At 44.5% G+C, this 26,928-nt stretch overlaps 1 long non-coding RNA gene across 1 annotated transcript; it reads left to right on the top strand.

The window, feature by feature from the left end:
* LOC142493582 (uncharacterized) lies at positions 1–26,423 on the top strand. Its single transcript, XR_012801142.1, has 3 exons — positions 1–113; positions 10,679–10,740; positions 19,936–26,423. It is a non-coding gene; the product is annotated as an uncharacterized LOC142493582 (long non-coding RNA).
* Positions 26,424–26,928: the final 505 nt, after the last annotated feature.

Below are 26,928 nucleotides of genomic sequence, written 5' to 3'. Positions count from 1 at the left end.
ACAGAGAGAGAGAGACAGCCCAGGTGACAGTGAGAGGGGCTTAAGAGAGATAGCCTAAAAATCAGAGGTGAAAGTGGAGGCTTGTATGATACTGCTAGCCAAAGACAGAGAAAGTGAGACAACAGCAGAAACACACCATCTACACACAGAGAAAGAGCGTAGAAGAGACCAGAAATATGTCAGGGGGAATGAGAGAGGAGAGGGGGGGAGTGAGAGAGGAGAGGGGAATGAGAGAGGAGAGTGAGAGAGGAGAGGGGGGAGTGAGAGAGAGGAGAGGGGGGAGTGAGAGAGGAGAGGGGGGAGTGAGAGAGGGGGGAATGAGAGAGGAGAGTGAGAGAGGAGAGGGGGGAGTGAGAGAGAGGAGAGGGGAGAGTGAGAGAGGAGAGGGGGGAGTGAGAGAGGAGAGGGGGGAGTGAGAGAGAGGAGAGGGGGGAGTGAGAGAGGAGGGGGAGTGAGAGAGGAGAGGGTGGAGTGAGAGAGGAGGGGGGAGTGAGAGAGGAGAGGGGGGAGTGAGAGAGGAGAGGGGGGAGTGAGAGAGAGGAGAGGGGGGAGTGAGAGAGGAGAGTAGGGAGTGAGAGAGGAGAGGGGGGAGTGAGAGAGAGGAGAGGGGGGAGTGAGAGAGGAGGGGGAGTGAGAGAGGAGAGGGGGGAGTGAGAGAGGACGGGGGAGTGAGAGAGGAGGGGGGAGTGAGAGAGGAGGGGGGGGTGAGAGAGGGGGGGAGTGAGAGAGGAGGGGGGAGTGAGAGAGGAGGGGGGGAGTGAGAGAGGAGGGGGGGAGTGAGAGAGGAGAGGGGGGAGTGAGAGAGCAGGGGGGGGAGTGAGAGAGGAAGGGGGAGTGAGAGAGGAGGGGGGAGTGAGAGCGGAGGGGGGAGTGAGAGAGGAGAGGGGGGAGTGAGAGAGGAGAGGGGGGAGTGAGAGAGGAGGGGGGGGAGTGAGAGAGGAGGGGGGAGTGAGAGAGGAGGGGGGAGTGAGAGAGGAGGGGGGAGTGAGAGAGGAGGGGGGAGTGAGAGAGGAGAGGGGGGAGTGAGAGAGGAGGGGGGAGTGAGAGAGGAGGGGGGGTGAGAGAGGAGGGGGGGTGAGAGAGGAGGGGGGAGTGAGAGAGGGGGGGGGTGAGAGAGGAGGGGGGGGGTGAGAGAGGAGGGGGGGAGTGAGAGCGGAGGGGGGGAGTGAGAGAGGAGGGGGGGAGTGAGAGAGGAGAGGGGAATGAGAGAGGAGGGGGGGTGAGAGAGGAGGGGGGGGTGAGAGAGGAGGGGGGAGTGAGAGAGGAGGGGGGGTGAGAGAGGAGGGGGGAGTGAGAGAGGGGGGGGGAACCTACAGATGAAACTGTCGGTTTTGCACCAGATTCTGAGGAATTCCATGAACATGTCGGGGAAAATCCTCAGCATAGTCCATAGACGCGGTAGTGGCCCATTGGATTAACACAGCGTGGGTTCCTGCATTTGAATGGGACTCACGCTGGGCGAGTCCTACTAGGCTGCGAGTCCCATTCAAATGCAGGGGCCCGCTGTGTTAATCCGATGGGCCATTACAGCGTCTATGGACTATGCTGCAGAGTGTTTGCGAGATGCTTGGGGATTTTCCTTAGACGCTGGGCCATAACCGACAGTTGCATCTATCGCCTGAAATATTTTTTTTAAAGTAACGTCTGTATGTAGTTATTTTTTCAAGTTAAATAGATTCAAGCTAGTATATCTGTTCTCTTTTATCTTGCTTTTATGAAAACTCGGTCATCGGTTTTTCTTTGGGCCACATTCAAAAATGTGTTTCTTAAACTGGGTCAGAAGAAAAAAAGTTTGAAAAACACTGCTCCAGGTGACCTTATCAAATCTCATAGGTTCAAATATCACCTCTAAGCTGATCAGGGCTAGAGTCCTGAGGGAAAGTGCCGCCATGCCGGAGGAGGGAAAACATGTCATAAAAGAGAGGACCAATTGGAGGAGTTAGGGGGTGGTACAGAGGGGGAAGTAAGGACCAATCAAGAGAGGAACAGGGCAGGACAGAGTAGAAGAAGACAAGAACAAGGCCTGACAACTACAGTCGCTGAGGGGTGATAGACAAAGGGGAAGAAAGAGACAGCCAGACAAGGGGACACAAAAGGGAGACAGACACACACACACAGGAACACAGAGGGAGACAGGACGGTAGAGAGAGAGATACAAACAGACAGAGGGTGGCACCTAGAAACAGACAAGGGAACAGAGAGAGAGAGAGACCAGTTTGCACAGAGGAGCGACAAACAGAGGTAGGGGGCAGAGGGAGAGAGACAGAGAAAGGGGCAGAAGCGACACAGACAAATGGGCACATCTAGAGAAAGGCAGACAAGTGAGAACAAAGAGAGACAGAAGTTTGCACAGATGAGAGACAAATGGACAAAGGGGGGAGGGGGAGAGAGGGGGAGAGAGAGAGAGAGCGAGAGAGAGAGCGAGAGAGAGAGAGAGAGAGAGAGAGAGAGAGAGAGAGAGAGAGAGAGAGAGAGAGAGAGAGAAAATTGGGCACAGAGAGACAGACAAGGGGTTACAGGGAATATACAAACAAGGGGACACAGAGAAAGACAAACAGACAAGTGGGCACAGGAGTAGAGACAAAAAGAAAAAGGGCACAGGGAGAGAGACAGACAAGGCAGTACAGAGAAATAAAGACAGACAAGGGAGCAGAGAGAGAGAAATACAGAAAAGGGGACAGAGAGACAAACAGACAAGTGGGCAGAGAGAGAGAGACAAGTGGGTACAGAGGGGTAGAGGAACTGTATGCATTTGTTTGTGAAAGTATAGGGGTGTGTGTCTATAAATATGTAGCCCTGTTGCCTAGTAAATACAGTACGCTACCAATGCTGTGTAACCTGTTAGCTGGCAGGGCCTGAGCCTCCGCCACAGAGAGCCTGGGGCGCTCACAGTAGTACTGAGAACCTCTTACTTGGTACAGCGCCTCCACCTGCGATGGCTCCCACCAGAGGGGGAGTGCTTCCATACAGGACAAATATATATATATATATATATATATATATATATATCACTCCACACACAGCATGTAAAATAACCAATGACTTTACTAACGCAACCATACTGTAAGTATGCATATAACCAACAGGTGTCCCTCCCTAGAGGAGACACTAAACTACTGCGTCTTGCAGGACGCTTCCCCCTTCACCGGGTGATCCCACCCCGTGACCAGTACCCACACTCAATGTTCCCCCACCCTCACGTGAGAAATATGTGTGTGACTGCGCAGCCACTATGTCCTGATATGGATGTATGGTATAGTTGGTGCACTTGATGATGTTACCTGCCGGGCACTCCAATGCCCGGGACTGCCAAGGAACTTCACAAAGGATCCGATGACGGTGGAATGCCAGGACTACCTTCCGGGGCGATCCCACCCGGTCGGCTGCTGCTGCGGCTGTGGAGGTCTGAGCCCAAACCTCTGACTGGGTAATTGCACTGTCTCTGTGGTTATAGTTCACCAGTGGGCACTAAAGGGGGACTGTAACCTAACTGAGGGCCGGTCCCTACTTCAGCTCCACTCTACGGGGACTCAGGGTCTAACTGGGCCGGGGTATGGCCTAGTGTAGGGGCTACTTGCCTCCCCACACGTAGAGCTCCTTCTCCTTCCTCCTCCCGCTCGGCTCTGACAAGTGTGCTCCCCTGCGCAACCTCCTAACCTTCCTCCAGATATCCTGGCCGCCCTATAGGCTCCCTGGCGTCACCTGGTCTCGCTATGCCTGTTGGGACTCGAAGTCCCGTGTGCTCCACCCTATAGGAGCCGCTCCTCTTTCGCGGGCTTTGCAACCTCCGGCCACGCATGCGCGACCTCTACTCCATCACCACCTCCACAGCCCGCTGCGCTTGCGCGAGCACCCAACATGGCGGTGCCCTGATCACTCGGATACAGCGGAGCCTCCGGTATGTCGGAGCGCTCCCTGTACTCGCTGCAACCTTCCCTGCACATACAGTGATAGGGGCGAGTCTGGGGAGCCTGGCTACAAATAAATAATCCAAAACAAATAGTTGATACCGTTCTGTGGCTAAGGAAATGCTTTTATTTGTGCGAGCTTTTGAGATACAACGATCTCTCCTTCGGGCGATGTTATAATGCAGTAAGCCAAAAAACCTTACTTTGAAATAGTGCAGCTTGGAATGTTATCTGTGGGTGATGCCTCCCCCTCCCCCCTGTGCAGTATGCGATTTATGACTTAAGGTGTTAGATGGTCCCTAAATATATGTGTGTGTGTGTGTGTGTGTGTGTGTGTGTGTGTGTGTGTGTGTGTGTGTGTGTGTGTGTGTGTGTGTGTGTGTGTAAATCTTTATTTATAAAGCGCCCACAGAGTGTACAGTACTTCACAAAAGGTGTGTGTGGAGGGGGAGTGTATAACAATGGTGGGGGTAGGTGTTGAAATGTAAAGGTGTTGCATTTCTGTTCATGTGTGTGGCAACTATGTAGTCCCTATTGGTATATAGCCAGGGTGGGCAACCCTATCGCCATTCGCCACTTGTGGCGAATTGGCAGGGAAAGTGTGCCTTGACTCTCTCTGCGGCCCGCGACGGCCCCCTCAGCCCCCCCTCTCCCCTTCCTTGGTAGGGAAGGAGCGCGCTCCCGCTGTCGCTCTCCTCCCTCCCACACCCCCGCCTGTTCTCCCTCCCCTCTGAGCTCTCTCCAGCGTGGTGACGCGGTGATGCGCACCCCCCCCGCCCCCCTGCTTGCTCCTGCGTGATGTGCTGCACATCCAAAAATGCCAGCCCGCGACCACTGCCGCCGGTCGCCACCACTGCTGCCGCCGCTTCTTCTATCGGCGGTGCGTCGCAATCTGGTAGGCATTGGGGGTGCCGAGGGGGGGGGGCGAATCAAGGGTGCCGAGGGGGGGGCGAATCAAGGGTGCCGAGGGGGGGGGCGAATCAAGGGTGCCGAGGGGGGGGCGAATCAAGGGTGCCGAGGAGGGGGGGCGAATCAAGGGTGCCGAGGGGGGGGTGGCGAATCAAGGGTGCCGAGGGGGGGTGGCGAATCAAGGGTGCCGAGGGGGGGGGGCGAATCAAGGGTGCCGAGGGGGGGGCGAATCAAGGGTGCCAAGGGGGGGGGCGAATCAAGGGTGCCAAGGGGGGGGGGCGAATCAAGGGTGCCGAGGGGGGGGGGAGAATCAAGGGTGCCGAGGGGGGGGGGGAGAATCAAGGGTGCCGAGGGGGGGGGGAATCAAGGGTGCTGGGGGGGGGGGAATCAATGGTGAGGGGGGGTGAGAAGATGATGATGAGGAGGGTAGTGGTGGTGGCATGAGAGGATAAGGGGGGGTTGCGGTGTGAGGGCCGTTCTATAGTGTGTGCGCTTGCTGCACCGTGTGCGCGCATGGCAGTTATAGTTGGCCGAGGTTTGTCAGCCTTTCTATAATGGTGCCGCGCGCGCACGGCAGTGAGTGTGGGACCGGCTGACAAGGGGGAGAATGAGGAAAAGAAAGATTTCGCTACCGCCGCTGAAATGTGTGTGTATGTAAAATGTTAATAAATAATTTATTAAAGTATTTCTTTATTTATTTCAAACGTATTTATAACATACACACACACAGTTACACACACACTGTGCCTCACTCGCTCACAGCATACACAAAAAAAGCATGCGTCACGTGCATGCGCGTTCGCACAAGCTCCGGCGCACACACAATAGAATGGCCCTGAGAAACAGTGTGTTTAAAATTTTCGCATGCGCAACATAATACCTCAATTTTTATATGGTGTGGCTATTTTCACTTCTAATTCGCCACACCTGTGGCTATATTGAAAAATAGGTTGCCCACCCCTGGTACTGTATATAGGGATATAATTACATTGTCAGCAAACATTTTTTCTGACTCTGGCCATAAGATAACGATCTGAAGTTGGCCATACACTAAGGAAATTTCGGAACACCGAAAGAGAGACTGTTGCATGAATACATATTTATGAAACTGTTCAGGATACTCACCGGTGGTCTAAACGAGATCGCAGCTTCATGAGCCACTACCCTGACACAAGAGAACTCTCTTCCCACGAGTGTGTAGGCCCATGTCTATAAACATTGTGCTATATGAATGCACACACTTGTGTCTCACATACTGTACACATGTACAATGTTCTGTTGGGGATTAGTTTTTTTCGAAAAGAAAGCGCATAGATGTAAACTGCCCTGAAATTAACTCCTTTGCAACAGAACAATACCAGCCTCAATGTCAGAAGTGTCCACCTCGAGAACAAAGGCCTTGGAAGGATCTGGGTGAACCAAAATAGGGGCTGAAGAGAAGGTAGTTTTGAGTGACTGAAACACAGTGAGGGTTTCTGGTGACCATTGAGAAGGATTCTCCCCCTTCATTGTAGGGCTGTAATGGGAGCCGTAATCTGGGAAAAATTCCGGATGAACCAGCAATAATAATTTGGGAAAACCCAAAAATCTCTTGACGGGTTTAAAGGTAGTGGGAATATGCCAGTCAAGAACAGCAGTAAGGAAATCAAAGAGGCATTTCTCCAACTTCGTGAAGAGATGATGTTGCTTAAGTCTTTATAGGACCTGCCTGACCAAAGCCTGATGTTCCTCCATAGATTTTGAGAAAATTAGGATATCGTCCAAGTATACGATGACCGGGAAATCAATGAGATCCTGGAATACTTTGTTGATGAAGAACTGAAATATCACTTGGGCATTGCAAAAGCCAAAGGGCATGACCAGTTACTTATAGTTTCTATCTCTGGTATTGAAGGTCGTCTTCCATTCGTCGCCCTCCCATATATGAATCAGGTTGCAGGCTTTGTGGAGGTTGAGCTTTGTGAACAGCATAGCTCCTCTAAGTCGGCCAAATAATTTGGGAATCAGGAGAAGAGGATACAGGTTCGTGAGGGTGATTCTATTCAGCCCCTATAGTCGATGCAGGTTCTCAAGGATGGGTGGTTCTTACCAAAAAGGAACCCTGCCCCTATAGGCAAAGAGGATTTGTGAATGAATCATTTTTTAAGGTTCTCTAGGAACCTTGTTTCAGTTTCAGAAGAGGGTAAGTATGACCACAAGGAGGAATGAAGCATAGGAGAAAGCCGATGCCACAGTCATAGGGTTGATGCGGGGGTAAGTTATTGGCTTGACTTTTGCCGAAGTCATTCTGGAACTCTAGGTACATTTCAGGCAGGCTAGGGGTAATGGAAACAGAGAAAAGACAGCGCAAAAAAACCATAGTGTAGTATATTTAAAAAACTATTTATAGGGTGGGGGTGAGTGTTGCACGTACATCAATAAAAAAGGTTAACAGCATGACATGTTAGGGACATGTTACCACTCGGCGGGGACAGCAGGACACGGACAGATGTATCTTGGACGTCCTCCCTCTAGCTGCTGGTATCCAGGAGCGGTGTATGCAGCTCCACTTTAGGGAGCCTTCCCGTGTGCTGAAGGTACTCCAGCCGGTGGTTCAGAAGGGGTAATCTCCTAGTCGCTTCCGGGTTAGTCCACGCTTACGTCTGACGTCATCTGGCGGCGTCTCTCAGCCGGTCGCGTCTTTAGTGCGTCTCTCCTCAACGATAGCTTATCGAGTGGTTAGGAAAGTCCCGAACAAGTCCCACATAGAACAAGTGCAATAATATATAACCGCAATGGGAGTAGATATAGAAAATGAAGGAACGCGCCCTCTCCTACGCGTTTCGTACTTTCGTACTTCTTCAGGGAATAATGGAGGAAGTTCCAGGGGCGGTTCATATACTCTCAGCTTTACTGTGATTGGCCAAACTGATTGAGTTCAACTCCCCCCCCCTGGAGAGACAAATGCTCATCCCGTGGAGGGTCTCAGTCAGCACAGGCAATCTGACATATAGAAATATAAAGGGTTAATAACACTTACAAAAACACATCAATTTTAATAGCATGCCATGGTGCATCAAAAAGCTCTAAAAAATAAAGAAACAAGAATTAATCACAGTTCAATTTCATATTAAAAAACATAAAGTGCTACTTCCCAATGGTAAAATTACCATATATATATTACTTTAAACGAGTATATATATTTTTTATAAAAATAATGAAATGGTCTAGGAATAAATATTGGATTTAGACATTAGTTTAATTTGTTCAGAGAGAAGAGTTTGTTGAAAATTAAATATATAGAATAAATTATTATTAAAATGAAATCACTGGTACTGTTTAGATAGTCATTTAAAAAAGAGACCATACGTCAATCTCCTCATTAAGACCTAGTGGAGACAGAGTCTGGAGTTTGTATATCCACAGACTTTCTTGTTTGGATAATTTTTTATCCCTGTCTCCACCGCGTCTTCCTGATTGGACAGTCTGGATACCTATATATGTCAGAAACGAAGGGTCGCAGTTATGTTTGATTTTGAAGTGTCTAGACACGCTATGTTGTTCAAATCCTATTTTAATATTTCTAGTGTGTTCTAAAATCCTGACCCTTAAAAATCTTTTTGTTCGCCCAACATATTGATATCCACAAGGACATTGCAGTAAATAGACCACATAAGTAGATTTACAGGATATGCAATCTTTCACAGTAAACTTTTCTTTTGTTGTATTTGATGTAAAAGTTTTACGGTTAGTATTCAACATTTTGCAGGCTTTGCACTTCCCACAGCAATAATTACCGTTGGGTTTGCACGGCATCCATGATAACTCCAAAGGTGTACTTATTGGAGACCCAATATCACTTGGTGCCAGGAAGTGCTTTAGGGTCTTAGCCCGACGGTAGATAAAACTGGGATTTTGGTGGAGGGAGGGGCCCAGAATCGGATCGTTACAGAGAATATTCCAATTCTTTTTGATTATTTTTTGCACACTAGTGCTAACCGAGCTAAACTCTATGATGAATGGAACGTTCAGTTTGTCATCTGCCTCTTCGTTCGCTATTCTTTTTTTCTGAACCAATAGAGAGTCCCTCTCCATTCTTTCTACTTTTTCTAAAGAACTGAGCAACAGGGCCTTATCATACCCACGTTCGATAAATCTCTCCAAAAGGGAGACCGATTGAACTTCAAAGTCAGCTTGGAGACTGCAGTTGCGTTTGATGCGCATAAACTGACTCTGGGGTATGTTGTCAATCCAAGATCTTTTATGATTGCTGGATGACAGAAGGAAGCTATTAGTATCCACTTTTTTGAAATATGTTTTGGTGTTAATCTTTTCACCAACTCTTGATACTAGACTGAGGTCTAAAAAGTCTATCTGGCCGACATTTGATTCGGATGTAAATTTCAGATTGTAGTCATTAGTATTCAGATAGACCTTGAAGAGCTCTAGAGTGTCCTCATCACCCTCCCAGACACACAAGACGTCATCGATATATTTTTGCCATACAATAACCCTATTCGCAAATGGGTTATTGTGCCAAATAAAGTTATCTTCCCATATCCCCATGTATATGTTCGCATAACTGGGAGCAAATCGCGTCCCCATGGCTGTGCCACACAACTGTAAATAGAACTGATTCAAAAATAGAAAATAGTTATGCGACAAAATAAAAGTAATAGCATCGATAATAAAATCACAATTTAAAGGGTGGAGATCTATATCTTTTGTTAATGTCTCCTTTATTGCCCCAATCCCTTTATCATGGGGAATACATGTATAAAGGGATTGAACGTCGAAAGTTGCCCATCTATATCCTTCCTGCCATTGAATTGTCTTAACTAAATTCAAAATGGCAGTGGTGTCTTTAATGTACGATGGCAGTATTTTCACATATTTTTGCAGAAAAAAATCCACATACTGCGACAAATTCGACGTTAATGATCCAATTCCGGAGATTATAGGTCTACCCGGTGGATCGATAGAGGTCTTGTGTATCTTGGGAAGGTGATAATACACCGGTATAGTAGGAAATAAAACATTCAAAAATTGATATTCAGATTTAGATAGTACTGTGGATGCAACAGCCTCATCAAGAAGGCCCTGTAGCTCAGAGACAAAACTTTTCGTCGGATCCTATTTATGAATCAGTTCTATTTACAGTTGTGTGGCACAGCCATGGGGACGCGATTTGCTCCCAGTTATGCGAACATATACATGGGGATATGACCCATAAACCGGCCGGTTTACTACTAATCAAAGGACCTTCCAAGCACTGCTCCCTGGAGGGACCCTTCTCGGTGAACACTGAATGCGAGGTGTTCCGCTTCCGGGTTCTGCTGCACGAAGGAGGGTCACGTGACGACGCCACTAACCTGAGCCGGACGCTGATGATCGAGCTGTTGGCACATGAGAGCCTATCTCATACATGCTATTGATTGCTGTACCTTTGTGAGTGGGCATTTTACAGATTTTAAGTTCCTTTAATACAATTTTATTATGGTAATGCACTGGGTGTGCGCCTGTTTCTTTTTCTTTCCTTTTTTCCATATATATATATATATATATATATATATATATAGACATATGGAGACCAGGGGATCCTGATAGCCAAAAAGAGACAGCACACTGCAGGTATGGTATCAAAAAAGTGTATTCAGTAACACAAGGCCGCCAACGTTTCGGTCCTCCCAACGGGACCTTCCTCAGGGCAGTGCATATATATATATATGATGAAGCCACTGTACAAATAAATGGGTGAAGGGTGGATATTGGGTCAGGGTGGCTTAACCCCTTAATGACTGTAGCAGTTAATAACCGCTAATGTCATTAAGGGGTTAGGGGACATTAGTTTGGCTCTTTTTCATATTGTGTTTATTTTTCAGCACCCCAGTATATGGACGGGGAGGAAGATGAGGGTGGCCTTCATCGTGGGTGCCGGACAAGGGTGAGTACAAAATGTATTTATTGTGATTAATGTATATTTAATGGGCAAATGCATTATTATCCATATGTGGATAATAGTAATGTTGCCCATTACTGTAGTGTGTATGTGTTAGGGGGCGGGGGGGATGTGTGTTGTATATTGCTATGTTTATTGGGGGCAATTGTCCCCAATAAACATGCTATTATGCCTTATCCCCTTCATTGCCTTAGCGGATAGCTGCTAAGGTAATGAAGCTGCTTTAATGTATTTTTAATAATAGTGTGCGGAAGCAGGGGGTCCCCTGAGCTGAACCGCATTGATTTGTGGCTCAGGGACCCCCTGCTTCCCGAGTTACAGGCCCCGGTAAGGGGCATCGGATGCCAGTGTGGACGCCATCTTTATTGAGCCCATGTCGCGTCTTTTATGCTATAAAGATGTCGGCGACACTGGCACCGATGCCCCATACCGGGGCCTGTAACTCGGGAAGCAGGGGGTCTCTGAGGCATTAATCAATGCGGTTCAGCTCAGGGGACCCCCTGCTCCCGCACAATATTATTAAAATGTACATTAAAGCAGCTTCATTACCATAGCGGCTATCCGCTATGGTAATGAATTATTATTTATTGTTATGTGTTTTTTAATACTAGTGTAGATGTGCAGGGGGTCTCCTGAGCTGAACCGCATTGGTTTCACGTCCGAGGACCCCCTACTTCAGGAGATACAGGCCCCGTTATGGGGTGCCGGTATCCCCTGCACTTTAAAGCTCCCACGTCACGTGACCGGGATATTTAAATTCTGCAGGGGATACCGGCACCCCATAACGGAGCCTATATCTCCTGAAGTAGGGGGTCCTCGGACCTGAAACCAATGCTGTTCAGCTCATGAGACCCCCTGCTCATGTACACTAGTATTAAAAATCATATTTGCACAGCACGATCGCCTGTAAGAGCCGTGCATTGAGACGCAGCGTCTCCATGCAGTTCTTACAGGCTGCTTTGTTTATAATAGTTATCGTGCTAAATACCTTTTAGCATGATATCAGGGGGGTAAGAAGGTGATCGCGCGCTATGGCCCTTTTGGGCAAGGCAGGCCGTAACCGGCCTTTTGTGGCCGAGCGATATAACCCATTTCAGCGCTATTTAACGGAGCTTAGTGAATAGGCCCCAGTGAGTTTAAGAAATCTACTAACCGTTCATGTAACTATCATTTAGCTCAAGTTGGGGCAATAGAAAACCATTGAAGAAGTTCCACTAGTAATACATGTGCGCCTCAAAACTGCATGTGCTTGAACTTGACACTCATCTTAAAGCTGCAGATCAAGCAATATCCTACGTGTGCGTTTATTTTTTTTTAATAAATCAGTTCTGTACTAAAAAAAACAACTCTGGATGACATTTTTAATGTATTATAATGTAATAAGCATTTTCTGTTTCTATAACAACCATTTAAAAGTCACATCCCCTTCATCTTCTGAAAGAGGTTCTGGCACACCCTTTGTTGAGCCCTGCCTCTAGTATGCCTTGTATCTAGTGACTGCCTGGTCACATGATTTTCCGCACAGAACTTTGCATCTTTGGTCCTCTTCTGCTGCACTGACAGCTCTTTAGTGAGCCCCCAAGCCAAATCTTCGCCGATCAATCGGTAACTTGGTTAATTACTCATCATTGTGTGGATTGTATTGATACACATATTAAAGGGACGAAAAATGTTTTTAAATGGCAGTTTGGACTGCTGTTTTAAAGGCACATTAAGATTTCCCAAACCTAGCCCTTAACCTATACTCCTGTTCAAAAAAATGCAAGTTATATGAAAGCACTGAATCTATCCTAAATGTCGACAGGTTTGTTTGCACAATACATAGTGTAACCTTTAGGGCATATGAACATTCTTGGTAAGAAATATTAAGAATTAATACTATAGGAAGGATAAAGGCACAAGGAAACAGGCGCCATGTTACATAGTTACATAGTAGATGAGGTTAAAAAAACACTTCCGTCCATCAAGCTCAACCTATGCTAAATTTAGACAACATAGGAGAAAAAGGGAAATGTCGGCGCCAAGTGTGATAATAATAGATAGTCCAAACCATACGATTGAAAGTCCAATTGTAGTCCTTGGATGATCAAATGGTGTGCAAACGGACTGTGGATTCTCTCCAAGATGCGGTGCAATATGTGGAAATAAAAGAAAATGGATTATGGTGCAGTAAGTCTGTCAATGCGGACATAAAAACATTTAACACTAACAACACAAAACAGACATGACAGACTAACAACAACACAAGCCAGACTGAAAAATAATAAAAAAGCTATTTATTGACAACTAATGTGGGGTTCTGGAGGATAGCTGGCAGACACCAATCCGGGGGGGGGGTAAAATCGTTGCCCTACTCACAAGATGCAGGATAATATCAGGCAGTAGGACTGGAGACACAATCGGTGGTTTCAAGATGGCGACCGGAGCCCTCTCACTGGCGTCCCCACGTGAGGTAGATGCTGTGTGGAGCTACACAAGTCACAGGAGCTGAAGCACTTCCGAGCGGATGTGACGTCACGCTCTGTGTTCCTCCCAATACTGTTGTCCTCGCACGTATCTCGTCCCCCACACCTCAGACCGGATAGTAAGCTTCCACCTCCAGGAACCAAAACTTCACTCTAAAACAATGTCTTCACGACATTGACAATTGACATTGTTTTAGAGTGAAGTTTTGGTTCCTGGAGGTGGAAGTTTACTATCCGGTCTGAGGTGTGGGGGACGAGATACGTGCGAGGACAACAGTATTGGGAGGAAGACAGAGCGTGACGTCACATCCGTTCGGAAGTGCTTCAGCTCCTGTGACTTGTGTAGCTCCACACAGCATCTACCTCACGTGGGGACGCCAGTGAGAGAGCTCCGGTCGCCATCTTGAAACCACCGATTGTGTCTCCAGTCCTACTGCCTGATATTATCCTGCATCTTGTGAGTAGGGCAACGATTTTACCCCCCCCCCCCCGGATTGGTGTCTGCCAGCCATCCTCCAGAACCCCACATTAGTTGTCAATAAATAGCTTTTTTATTATTTTTCAGTCTGGCTTTTTTCCTGGATGTTATAACACAAATGATATATGATATATTGTTTACATCTACCTCTATATGGAACACCATATAGCTGAGCACGGTACTCGGGAGTTTCATCTCCTATCTATCACTAACCTTACATTTATCTGTATTAAACCTCATCTGCCATTTACCTGCCCACATTTCCAGTCTCTCCAAGTCCTTCTGAAGAGAAATTACATCCTGCTCTGATTCTATTACCTTACACAATTTAGTATCATCAGCAAAGATGGAGACTTTGCTCTCGATCCCAACCTCAAGGTCATTAATAAACAAGTTAAAAAGCAGGGGTCCCAGTACCGATCCCTGAGGTACTCCACTCACGTCTTTAGCCCAACCTGAAAAAGTTCCATTTATGACAACCCTCTGTTGTCTTTCCTTTAACCAGTTTTCAATCCAGGTGCATATATTATTACTGAGTCCAACTTTCTTTGTTTTGTACACCAACCTCTTGTGTGAAACCGTATCAAAAGCCTTTGCAAAATCTAAGTAGACCACATCAACTGCATTACCCTGGTCTAAATTCCTACTTACCTCCTCAAAGAAACAAATAAGGTTAGTTTGGCAAGATCTATCCTTCATAAATCCATGCTGACTATTACTAATAATTTTGTTTTCCATTAGGTATTCCTGAATATTATCCCGTATTAAACCTTCAAGTAGTTTCCCTACTATTGAAGTCAGGCTTACAGGTCTGTAATTTCCCGGTTGTGATCTAGCTCCCTTTTTAAATATAGGCACCACATCTGCTTTATGCCAATCTTGTGGTACTGAGCCTGTGGAAATGGAGTCCTTGAATATTAAATATAATGGTTTTGCTATTACTGAGGTTAACTCCTTGAGAACTCTTGGATGTATGCCATCGGGACCAGGTGCTTTATTAACTTTAATTTTTTCAAGTCGCTTATGAACTTCTTCCTCAGTTAACAAATTGTTCATTAATATGGAGGTTGTGGCTTCCTCCTGCGGCACTACTATTGAACTTGATTCTTCCCTGGTAAACACAGAGGCAAAGAATTTGTTTAATACCTCTGCTTTTTCCTTATCTCCAATAATCTGCCTACCCATCTCACACTGAAAGGGTCCTATATTTCTTTTCTCATTTTTTTGTTATTAAGGTACTTAAAGATTTTTTTAGGGTTGACCTTACTTTCTATTGCAATCCTTTTTCATTATCCATTTTTGCTAATTTGATTGCCCTTTTGCAATTTTTGTTACATTCCTTATAATTCTGATACAATGTCTCTGTCCCTTCTGATGTAAAGAATCTAAACGCCTTCCTCTTCTTGTCCATTTCCTCCCCTACCTGTTTAATTAGCCACATTGGTTTTGACTTATTTCTTTTATACTTATTACCCAAGGGTATACACTGATAAGTGTGCTTTTCTAACAATGTTTTAAAGACTGCCCATTTATCTTCTACATTTTTCCCTGCAAAAACATCATCCCATTGTATAACTTCTAGATTAGACCTCAGTTTATTAAAATCTGCCTTTCCAAAGTTGAAGGTCTTTGTTGAACCCAAGTAATCTGTTTTTTGATAATTTATTTCAAACGAGACCATGTTATGATCACTGTTACCCAAATGTTCCAGGACTTGAATATTTGTTATTACTTCTACATTGTTTGATATGACCAAATCCAGAACTGCCCCTCTCCTGGTTGGTTCCTCAATAATTTGGGTCATATAATTGTCTTTAAGCACCCCCAGAAACCTGTTCCCTTTTGTTGTAACGCTAATCTCATTGCCCCAGTCTATGTCTGGATAATTAAAATTCCCCATTATGCAAACATGACCCAGTTTTGATGCCTTCTCCATTTGCAAAAGTATTTTAGCTTCCTCAATCTCACAGATATTTGGTGGTTTATATCATATTCCCACAAACATTTTCTTTATACTTTTACCTCCACTGCTAATTTATATCCACAAAGTCTCTACATTTTCATCATTCCCTTCATAGACATCATCCCTTATAATAGGTTTTAGATCCGGTTTAACATATAAACATACTCCACCTTCCCTTCTATTTGTTCGATCCTTCCGAAAAAGAGAATAACCCTCTAAATTAACTGTCCAGTCATGAGTTTCATCCCACCATGTTTCAATAATGCCGATGATATCATACTGCTCCCTTGCAGCTATTAATTCAAGCTCCCCCATTTTATCTGTCAGGTTTCTTTTGGATTAGCAATCATGCATTTCAGTTTTTTTTCAGCCTGTACTATTATCTTATCTGCTCCTTCCTTTCTGCGCCCACTTTGTTTAGTCTTTAGAAGTTTTCTAGTATTATCTGTATTTACTATGGGTGTCTCACTGCTTGTCAAACTTGCACTTGCCCCCCATTCTATCTCCATACCACCTTGTATCCTCATTTAGTTCATTATCTGTTTCATTTTGTTGCATGGTAAGCATCTGAGAACGGTATCTGTGCTACCTGATCTAAGATGAGTATACATGTGGCGTATGATGTACAATGCCTGTATTCTCTTGATGCTTAGCTTTCCAGATAGAAGGATTCTGTTTTTAATTATGCCTGTAATCTGCAAAAGCAGACTGATGGTGAACTGCAGTTTGAAAAAGGCTGTTGCTGTGATATTTGGCTGGGTTTCGAGGTATTTAATCTGCAGCCCTGCCTAATAGCCAGATAATAAAATCCTGTCTAAGAAGAGGCCGGTCTTTCTTCGCTCATCTCTCTCAATACTGTACACTGTCAGGGCCCCAGATTGAGTTATCCTAATTCTGGATGGATGGAATTAAATCGGTCAAAGGAAAAAAAATATAGGTCAGTAGTTTTATGTGTAAATAGGTTACAGAATTATTTAACATGCTTATGATATTATGTATGATGTATGATATTATGTATGATATTATGTATGATATTCTGTATGATATTATGTATGATGTATGATATTCTGTATGATATTATGTATGATATTCTGTATGATGTATGATATTCTGTATGATATTATGATATGATGTATGATATTCTGTATGATGTATGATATTCTGTATGATATTATGATATGATGTATGATATTCTGTATGATGTATGATATTCTGTATGATATTATGATATGATGTATGATATTCTGTATGATGTATGATATTCTGTATGATATTATGATATGATGTATGATATTCTGTATGATGTATGATATTCTGTATGATATTATGATATGATGTATGATATTCTGTATGATGTATGATATTCTGTATGATATTATGATATGATGTATGATATTCTGTATGATGTATGATTTTCGGTATGATATTATGTATGATGTACGATATATGATATTATGGGGCTGATTTAGATTTGAGTAACTACAATGGAGATGTAGTGCAAACTCGTTGTGCAGGCAAATGTATCAAAGGGCAAATTCTAGCGCAAAGTCATTGTGTCACAACCCGCGCTAAAATATACCTGCGACAGAGCGCGTCTATGTGTTAATCTTGCGTGGGCTACTTTGGGTAAAGACGAGGGTTTCATGGAGTAAGTGGAAGACGTTAGGGAAGGTTCACATTTACATGTTGGCGCGGGTCTATGTACAGTATTAAGGAATGTGCGGCTTGAGCAACTTTTCTTGATGGTCACCCGCGCCAGTATTTTTTTAACACAGCATGCGCCAAATTCTACAACAGTACAAATACATGTCATAAATTTCAGACAGAAAAAAAATGCTAATTTTTGGACCCAACTGCATCAGCGCACACGTACCTCTTTTAGCACTTGTGGGTAGTAAGAGTTCTTGGGGGATTGTGGGAGGAGGAGTAGTTGTCCCACTTTGTGGCTGGCCATGCAGAGACTCATTTCCCCTCCCCCCCCCCCGACCTTGGGTGAGGCAATTGCTAATGAAAGGTTATTATTTAAATAGTATCAAACCTCTGAGGCATATGCATCGAGGAGATAAAGCTTGTTAATCTTGTTTCTTACCTCTTGCCTAGCAATGGGACGTTATTTCCTTTTCGCATAGAACTCCAGTAGGGGGCTGAATGTCACTAACAGAGGCGGGCCCCACTCCACATGCATCTGATGTTAATATCTGTACAATAATTAGCAGGTGGTGGAACTACCGTCCCACTAAATCCCGCATTGCGGGGAGGTCCGACATCTGCAGGGGACCTGGAAGTTGGGCCTGGCAAGATGTCAGATGCCCAACTTTTGAGTGCAGCTGCCTGGACCTCTGTATGCTGTGGGGCAGAGCCCCCTCCCCTCCCCCCTTTCTTTTCCCTCTTATGTATTTCTCTCTTGTACTTCATTTTCTCTTAGTCTCTTTTTTTCTGTCTTCTTCCCTTTCATGTCTGTTTTTACCCCTGTGCTTTAATCCTTCCCCTCCCACTCACTTTTCCCAAAGGGAAGAGGGGGGGGGGGTACAACATTTTGTACAGAAAGAGCGGTCCCGGGCCACAATGTTTTTTCCCCAAAGCAGCTGCACCGCCTCACAAAGCTTTTTTCCTGTCACTCACCTTTCCCAGCCTGTCTCTCAGGCTGAGGCTCCAGCACGCTGCACTACTTGAGGCCCCGCCCCCTGACCTAGGCCTCACCCACCTACAGAGGCTCTGCAGAGGAAGGAATTTCCCCTCTGTCCTTCCTACTGCATCTCAGGGCCCCGCCCCCTGACCCAGGCCCCGCCCACCTGCAGAGAAAGGGATTTCCCTCTGTGCTTCCTGCCCGCTGCAGAGAATGAATATGCTGGCAGGGGGCCGGGCCGCTGACAGGGGAGAGCGGGCCCCCAAGAGCTTTGCCCGGGCTATAGCTACAACCCTGTCTACAATATAATCCAGTGCCGGGTCACCTGTAGTTCGAGTCATGTCATGTTCTGTGGTCAACAACATGTTTTAACACTGGATTATACTTAAAATGATTATTACAAGGCAGGCTATGCAATAATAATGCAAATCTTAACATTTATTATAAATCCAAAATGTGAGTACAGTATCCTTAAGCGGTATAAAAACTTAGCGTTATTATCGGGCTGAATAATTATGAACTTTTCTTTGTTATAACTGGTTCACATTGAATAAATAAGGTAAATTCGAGAAAAGTAACTGCGTTAACTCTTAATAGACAAAGAAAGTGATGATGTCACACTCTAAGCGGGTAACCCTGAGGAAGAGGATTCATTTCCAAACCACTGGTGTCAGGTTATAACATTGACAAGGGTCATCTGTGCAAACTCTCTAATTAACTTTTTTTTAAAGGTAAGTGGAAAAAAGTTCTGTGAAATCTGGGGCTCAAAAATAATTTTTTGCAACAAGAGACTGTTGATGTTTCCTTACTTTTACACATTATTTCTGGAGTTTAGGATAGAATCAGGCCCATAAATATTCAAATGGAGTATGGGTTCGGGGGTGTCCAAAAAATACGTGATAAGAGAACGCTTACCCGGTCACATTCAAAACAGTGTGTGCAAAACCAGACAAAATAAATAAATGACATATAATGTTCTTATATATCCTTTCCCCTAAATATCCATCTATCTTACTCCAATGAGGTAACTGACAATTGCTGTACAAAGTCAGAGATATATCTTGAGATGACTTGATGTCCGGGCCTGATCGTTGTCCTCCGGTGTGCTGTCTGCGAAAGTAGATGAAACGAAAAAGCTGCGACGCACCGCCCCAAATGATGAAGGAGGGTGACTTGGATACAAAATAGCTTTATTGGATCTGAGGCAAAAAGACCAACATGTTTCACGCTTATGGCGTTTTCTCTAAGTCCCAAGGTCCTTGGGACCTTGAGAAAGCGCCGTAAGCGTGAAACATGATGGCCTTTTTGCGTCAGATCCAATAAAGCTATTTTGTATCCCAAGTCACCCTCCTTCATCATATCGATGGTGCGTCGCAGCTTTTTCGTTTGTTCTTTTAAAAGGTAAGTGAGTGGATGGTACTAATCACTGAACATTTAAGCAGTGTAAGGACGCCTTGGGATGACTGCAAATCTGCAATCTGGTTTAAATCACCAACCATGTGGTGCTTCAGCCAACCTTAATGCTGTAATGCCCTGTAAATAGAATTACATTTTATATCAAAATCTCAGGCATAAAAAAAATACTTGCTTCACTGTGTAGCTTGGCTGAAAAGGATGTAGCGATTCATTTTTTTCTGTTTCTTTACAGAAGATTGCCCCATGGCGGAAGGTGGAGGAAGGAAGCCCCCAGGAGCTGTGAATCGTAAACGAAAGGCTGAGAAGGAAAAGGAGCAAGCAAAACAGTGCGGATCCCTCTCCTGAAATATCTTTTCTTTAATCCAAATAAAGAGGGAAGCCGTTCACAGCATCCAGATGAAGGAATTTTACTTGGATGAGGTTAGCTCACATCCGCATGTAAAGCAGTTTGGAACAAAAAGATGAAAGAATATTACTTTGAGATGAGGGTACCTCACATGCACCATAAAGCGGTTTGTAAACTCAAGATAATGGATATTTACTTGTATATGAAGGCGGCGAACAGCATCAGACTGATATGGACATGGAGAAAATGTATTCACCTTCAGAGACAAATGCAGAAATCGAAGTAAATGAAGGAGAAGGAAGAAAAGGGGAGAAAGTTAGACACACGTTACATTATGGGGACCCATCTTCATGGCCCAGATGTGGTGACAGTGTGCAGCAAATCCTGGTGATTACATGGACCCTAACAAGTTCATGCATTTCCCTTCCCTAAGAATGGAAATAAAAGAAAATTCTCTGCTTAGTGTTACAAGAGGAAACTCATTAATGGGGAAGAAATGAATCGAAAAAACTGGTTACAATATTCAGTGTTGAAGTGTTGAAGGACTGTAAACCATATCTTCAATTCTCTCTTCCTATGAATGAAGTACAGAACATTTTGAATGGTTTCAAAATCGGAAAGAACTTGAATTACGATTGGAAAAAAAAGGAAACACCTTTCTGAGATTAACCTCACTGGTAAGCAGCTTCAGAAAAAGAACTTAGACATACCGTACATTCGGCTATTCAAAAACTGCAGCAAACTAAAGATATTCTGGAGGAATTCAGACGTCATGAAGGGTTGCTCAACCAAGCAGTAGAATGAGTGGAGGGTGCTGCCCAGGATGGGTTTACTGTGTAACCAAATGTTAGTGCAAGCACAAAAGGAGAACAAATCCATGTAATTGCGCATACCTCAATGATAAACGAAGAAGTATATAAAAAATAACCGTTATTACGTACATTTTTAAAAGAAGGGACAGCTACACCAATTGCTAATTCCTTATTGGGAGTCCTATAGGTAGAAAGAGAATAGCAATACTACCACAAAAAAACTATAAACAACCGACACCCAAGTGAAACACAAATGGATTTAAAAGCCACTACTGCCATTGAAAAAGTTTGTTTAAGGGTATGAAATCCCTGATAGATATTCCTCTCCCTAGTATTTACTCATGAATGGAAGCATGAGGTCATACAGATATATTTGGGTATAGAAATTAGGTGAGATATATATATAAACACCATTATCTCCACCCTAATACCTACCTAGATCTACCACATTATACTATAAAACTAGAGGTGGTATAGGTACTAATATCATCTGGTCCCATACTCTGTTATATTCCAATAACAGGGGGCTGCCAGAGTCACTGGCAATACAAACAACATCTTCCCATTTGTATGCATATTTGTGAAGCACCTTATTATTGCAATAGAAACAGCATTGCAGGTTTCTAATACTTCCATGTCTGCCATAACAGTGTGCTGCACCCAGCCATCTGCTTAGTCTGCAAAAGTAAATATGACAGTCACAGCAGGATCACCATGCATTTCTGGCGTCTCATCAATGGTGATTGCTAATGCTGATTATTCCATTAACTAAATAGTATGCTCAATATCAGCGGTATACATTTCTGATAGGTTCTTTTCATACATCTAGCTTGATTTTAGCAAAGTGCGTGCTGCCTGAGCACACTTCCAAAACGTTAACTGATGGCACCATTGGCCTGATGAAGACAACCCCCAGAATGGACCATAGCTCTAGCAAACGTATTTGCCACATCTTTCCCTTCTTCATGCTTCCATTTGAAACTAGTAATATTGGGAGAAAGGGACATTTGTAACTACCCAGTATCCGTTTTGGCAGTTGGCTCTTTCAGCTTGCTGTGCGCCTCAGACTGCACAAGCTCACTAATCCTGCTAGCAGTTTTTCCTTTTAATACAGGATTGGTAACTGCAACATTTGCAAATAAGATGTCTCTTACCATTAACTTCTTCCACAGTAAAATCTTTGTCCTGCAGTGCATATTCATCAGCAATTTTACTTCATTGTGGCATTGCTCCACAGGAATCCTGTGCTGAAATAAATTGGTTTTCTGCAGCATAGCAGTAGCTACGTCCTAGCCTGCAGCCATTCCGTTCCAATTCGATATAACCGCTAGCATGGAACCGAAAAGGGAAGCCAACAAAATAGTTAAGGTTCCTCTGGAAGGCTGGTTCATGTTGTGGTCTTGTGCAGGTAGGGTAGCGTAGCAAAGGAATTAGAGCCCTATTTTTCTCTTGAGAAAAAATAAATCATTCAGATTTCAGTGGTGGGGTAGCTAGGGCCTGCGGGTGTTGAGTGGGAGGAGAGGGTCGGGCCTGTGGTTACCAAGCGGGAGGTAGTGAGGCCATGGGTGTGAAGCAGGAACCATTGGGTGTTGAGTGGGATTGAGGGGTAGCCTGCCGGTACTGAGCAGGAGCCCATCGGTGTTGAGCGGGGGACCTTTGGATGTTGAGTAGGAGAGAGCGGGAGCCTACGGGTATTGGGTGGCAAGGGGAAATGTGGAAGGTTGCAATACCTGGTGATGCTGCCTTTCTTTTGTCTTCTTCACACTGCTGGCTGGTAGGTGCAGTAGTTGGTTCTGGTGCAGGGGTTGGCTCTGGAGCTGCAGCATCCTCTTTCTCACGGTGGTCTGATGCTGTCTCCATCTGATGCTGCCTTTTCTCTTTCACGTGGTCCGTCGATCGCATTCCCAGTTATATAGGGCACGTTGGAACACTACCACATGATGACACTCCACCAATAAAAATAACCGGAGTGCAAAATGACATTTTTGGGCTTTATTGGTTTTAACTGAAAACACGCAATGATTGGTCGGAGGTGTTTTATCGAATTCTTTTGGGTAAAACCAAAAACCGGAATCCCTAATTATAATACAATACAGTAAGTGCAACAAACATGAAAGTAGACAATAAGAAAGTTAATCCCTGCCATGGAGAGCTTGCAGTCTAAGTGGTGTGTTGAGAGATTTACATAGTGTAGATATTAGGTAATTAGTAAATGACACTGCTTGCTATTTCTGCTTGCTAACCCTCCACTTCCAAATTCCGCCAGTATTCTGCATTCAATGCTCCCCATAGACTCCACAAACTTTTACCACCTACCCCCTCACCAAACCTGGGGGCCCAGGGCTCCAATCTGTCCAAGGCCCCATATAAGCTGTAGATGGCCCTGTTTAGACAAAATATGTTCTAACATATCAACGTAGGTATATTTTGTTTTCCTATAGCTTTCAGATAATGACACGTTCTACAACCCAGATAATGCTATTAAATGTTTTTAGCACATTACAAGCAAGGCACCTATTCTATTTGTATGTCAATAGACCATAAAACTTAACTATAAAAATAGACTATAAAAGGTAAAGTTCCAAGATACGTTTAATTGTATTTAATTATTTATCATGTGTTTTTGGCTCTGCACAACGAGAGCTTCTTATTCTAAAAAAACAACAACTGCAGAAAGCTGCAGCATTGATTTGGAAGCACAGAGGTCAAAAACACAACAGAGATTCTGATATCATCACATGGTAGAAGCAACATAACCGTCTGTTCAAGCTTATGTGTCACTGTCATTTCTTACTCAGGTACTTGTCAAAGTTAATTTAGTCATAATGGAACCCTGCAGAAAGGTCCCACCATTAAGTATAAGTGAATTTCTAATTAATTGCCAGTAACTATTGCCAGTGAATAATAAAAACAAAGAATATGATGGCGGGTAAGAACCACTTAGTCCACCTAGTCAGCCAATTTTCCTATCAGTTTGAAAACTCCAGACCCTATTTGATACTTATCTTTCCTTTATATATAGGATAGTCTTACGTGTATCCCAAGCATTTTGGGAGCTTATTTCATAAATGTACCTCAAAGAAATCACAGGGAAAGTGCATGTCATAGAGTAGAATGATATTTACTCAATGGAGAATGATACAAAATCCAATCAATGCACTCAAACATACAGGCATACCCTGCATTAACGTACGCAATGGGACCGGAGTATGTATGTAAAGCGAAAATGTATGTAACCCTGCTTCCAACCTCCCCCAGACTCTACGGTGGTGTCTAGGGTGCATGAGGGCAGATTACATGCGGTGTGGTGTGTACCTGTGAGGAACAAGAGGGCCTGAGCTTCCCGCAATGTTGTGGGGGAGCCAGGACCGGGCTTCTGGGGTGGTAGCCTCCATTGATCTCTTAGTGGTGCAGCGCCTCCATCTTCTGTACTCCCAGGAATATGGGACAGGACCGGTATAGAAGAACCCCTTGGGTCCCAAGGTAGGACTTTCCAAGTCACACACAGTCTTTACGGATGAAGAATAGTCTCTTTATTGGACACAGCAACAATATCCCAACGATAAGGGCTTCCAACAGCCACAACACAATAGCCAGGACGGGTTATACGCTGCTCGCCTTCACCCAGATAATTCATCCGCTCCTTCCCTCCCAGTCACTCCTCCGGCAGGATGGTCTGAGCTAGGGCTTCAATACCCCATAGCCCACCCCCGAGGTTAGCCTCGCGGTGGGTCTTAGATTCTCCCCCTCACCCCTGGCAGTGGGGTGAGGGCATTGGTCCACCAAGTCTATAACTCTATCAGCTCTACTAAAGGACGCTGATTCTTTCCGCTCTCCTTTTGCCTGCACTCTGCGCAGGGGAAACCGTAGTTCTCTCCAAATCCTCGGTCCGATCCGCAGGATTTCTAGACTCATGGCCTGTTAGCGGCACTGCATACTCCCGGCATAACTAACCGGCAACTCCAGACTCTGATTAATCTCGAACGAAGAACCCTACTCCCCGGAGTTGGCTGCTAAATATAGAGCTAGCCCCGCCCCTTGTGATGTCAACAGGACCTCCCCTCGTGCTCACGCCTGCAGCAGAGTCCAGGCCTGCGTCTATCATTCAGGATAGGGCTATAAAGGGGGAAAACCCAGGATGATTACTGGTGCCTGATCTTAACAGGACTTACCACAGCAGAAGGAAGATAGGTATAGCCTGTGCTGTTTACAGGGGGCTACATGTACTTAAAGTGAAGCACTCCCTTTTTTCCACATATTGATGCATGTACTGTACTGCAATCGTCATATATGTGCATTACTGATGTAAATAACGTATTTGTAACAAGCTCTATAGTCTCCCCGCTTGAACACAGTTTCGGTAAAGGTAGGGAGCCGGTATTGCTGTTCAGGACGTACTGACAGGCGCATGCGCGAGCTGCCGTTTGCCTATTGGGCGATATGTACTTACTCGCGAGTGTACTTAAAGTGAGTGTCCTTAAACCGGGGTATGCCTGTATTACATTTAAGGCATGTAACAAGCCATCGAAACAAACTCTTCAGTGCTCTAGTGTTTGCTGGGGACATCTCCAAGCGCCCCGGAACCGGTAAACAGGCCTCAAAGCATTGAGTTGTGTCATGCGTAGGAAGGTGATAACAGATGGTGCAGGCAGCGCAATATCAGCAGCCTCACGTGGGGAACGATCAGACATTCTCCAGCCGCTTCCTCAAGAGCTGCTGTATGTCCACAGAGGGCACCCATACTGTATATATGCAGTAGGTCTTGGGAGACCAGGTTCCTTTTTATAACTGGGATCATTTGATTGAGCGAAACAAGATGGTCAAATAAATGGTCTCTGATATATTTGGGAACTGTGTTATCACGATTGTATACCACAAAGGGGTTTTTTCACTGACCCATATATTTCTAGATAACTAAATAGTTGCTTAATTTGTTTTTAGAATTTTATTATGGTTTCATGATGAGTTTAATATCTATTTGTTTAATTAATGTGATATTATGTGATATGTATGTTCCCCTTAGATTCACCATCTGCGGTTTTATCTGCTTTACTTTACCTCCTATACTCTATCTCCTCCAATTCTTATAGGTTTTAATATGTACTTTAAATGCATTGGTGATATATTCTATTAGCACAAAGCACCTTTCAGCTGAGAGGGGGGACGTTCCAACCAATTAAGATCATTAGGTTGTTTATTTAAATACCGGACCTTCCCCTTCTCCACACTTCCCTTTGAAAAAGTTACCCGTGAGTGACGAAACGCATCAGGGAGCGTCATCACGTCGGACGCATTGACACTGACGTCATCACCGAGCGCTGGAGCAGATTGATCCATGCGCGAGTGCTGCAGAGGCTTGAATCATACGGAGCCACTTTCCAGGACTCTAACACAGCATTGTACAGCATCACCTGCCCTGGATACCTGCTGGGACGTCGATCCTTTATACTGCAAGACTGGGATTGCCCCAAGATGTTGCAATACTAACCGGATGGTGGTGATTATAATCACGCAATGCTTGATTTTATTGTACTTTTGTAAGTGCATTTTTTACCCCCTCCTCCCCTTCCCCTCATTAAATTTACAATTTTACGCTATGGGCGTGCGCTCTCTCCTCCTTTTTTCTATATATATATATATATATATATATATATATATATATATATATATATATATATATCTTTTGAATAAAATGGTCTTTTAGTTTAACTCTTTCGCCAAAGTGTTGTAAGCCCTTGAGCCCCTCCAAGGCAGACCACGTCTCAAGGGTCCTAACACTAATATAAATTCTTAATAACCTGTACATTACCAGGAAGAATGATTTATAATAAATCTGTCAAAATTAGTTGCATCGTTTTAAGTCTGATTGAAGCTCTTATTAACCTGTATAATACCAGGAAAAGCACTCTGTAATAGATTTGTCGCAATCAAACTGGATGCAAGTTCCCATGGGTGTGGAAGGTGCAAAGGAGTGTATGTTTTACATTTAGATATTGCAGCTGCCGTCTGCTGCACTTATATACTATTGACTCTGATCTACCGCCTACCAGCACCAGTTAATTAACAA

Source organism: Ascaphus truei, chromosome 4 (assembly GCF_040206685.1).
Source record: "Ascaphus truei isolate aAscTru1 chromosome 4, aAscTru1.hap1, whole genome shotgun sequence".
Taxonomy (NCBI): domain Eukaryota; kingdom Metazoa; phylum Chordata; class Amphibia; order Anura; family Ascaphidae; genus Ascaphus; species Ascaphus truei.
This window is presented reverse-complemented; position numbering and strand designations above follow the sequence as displayed.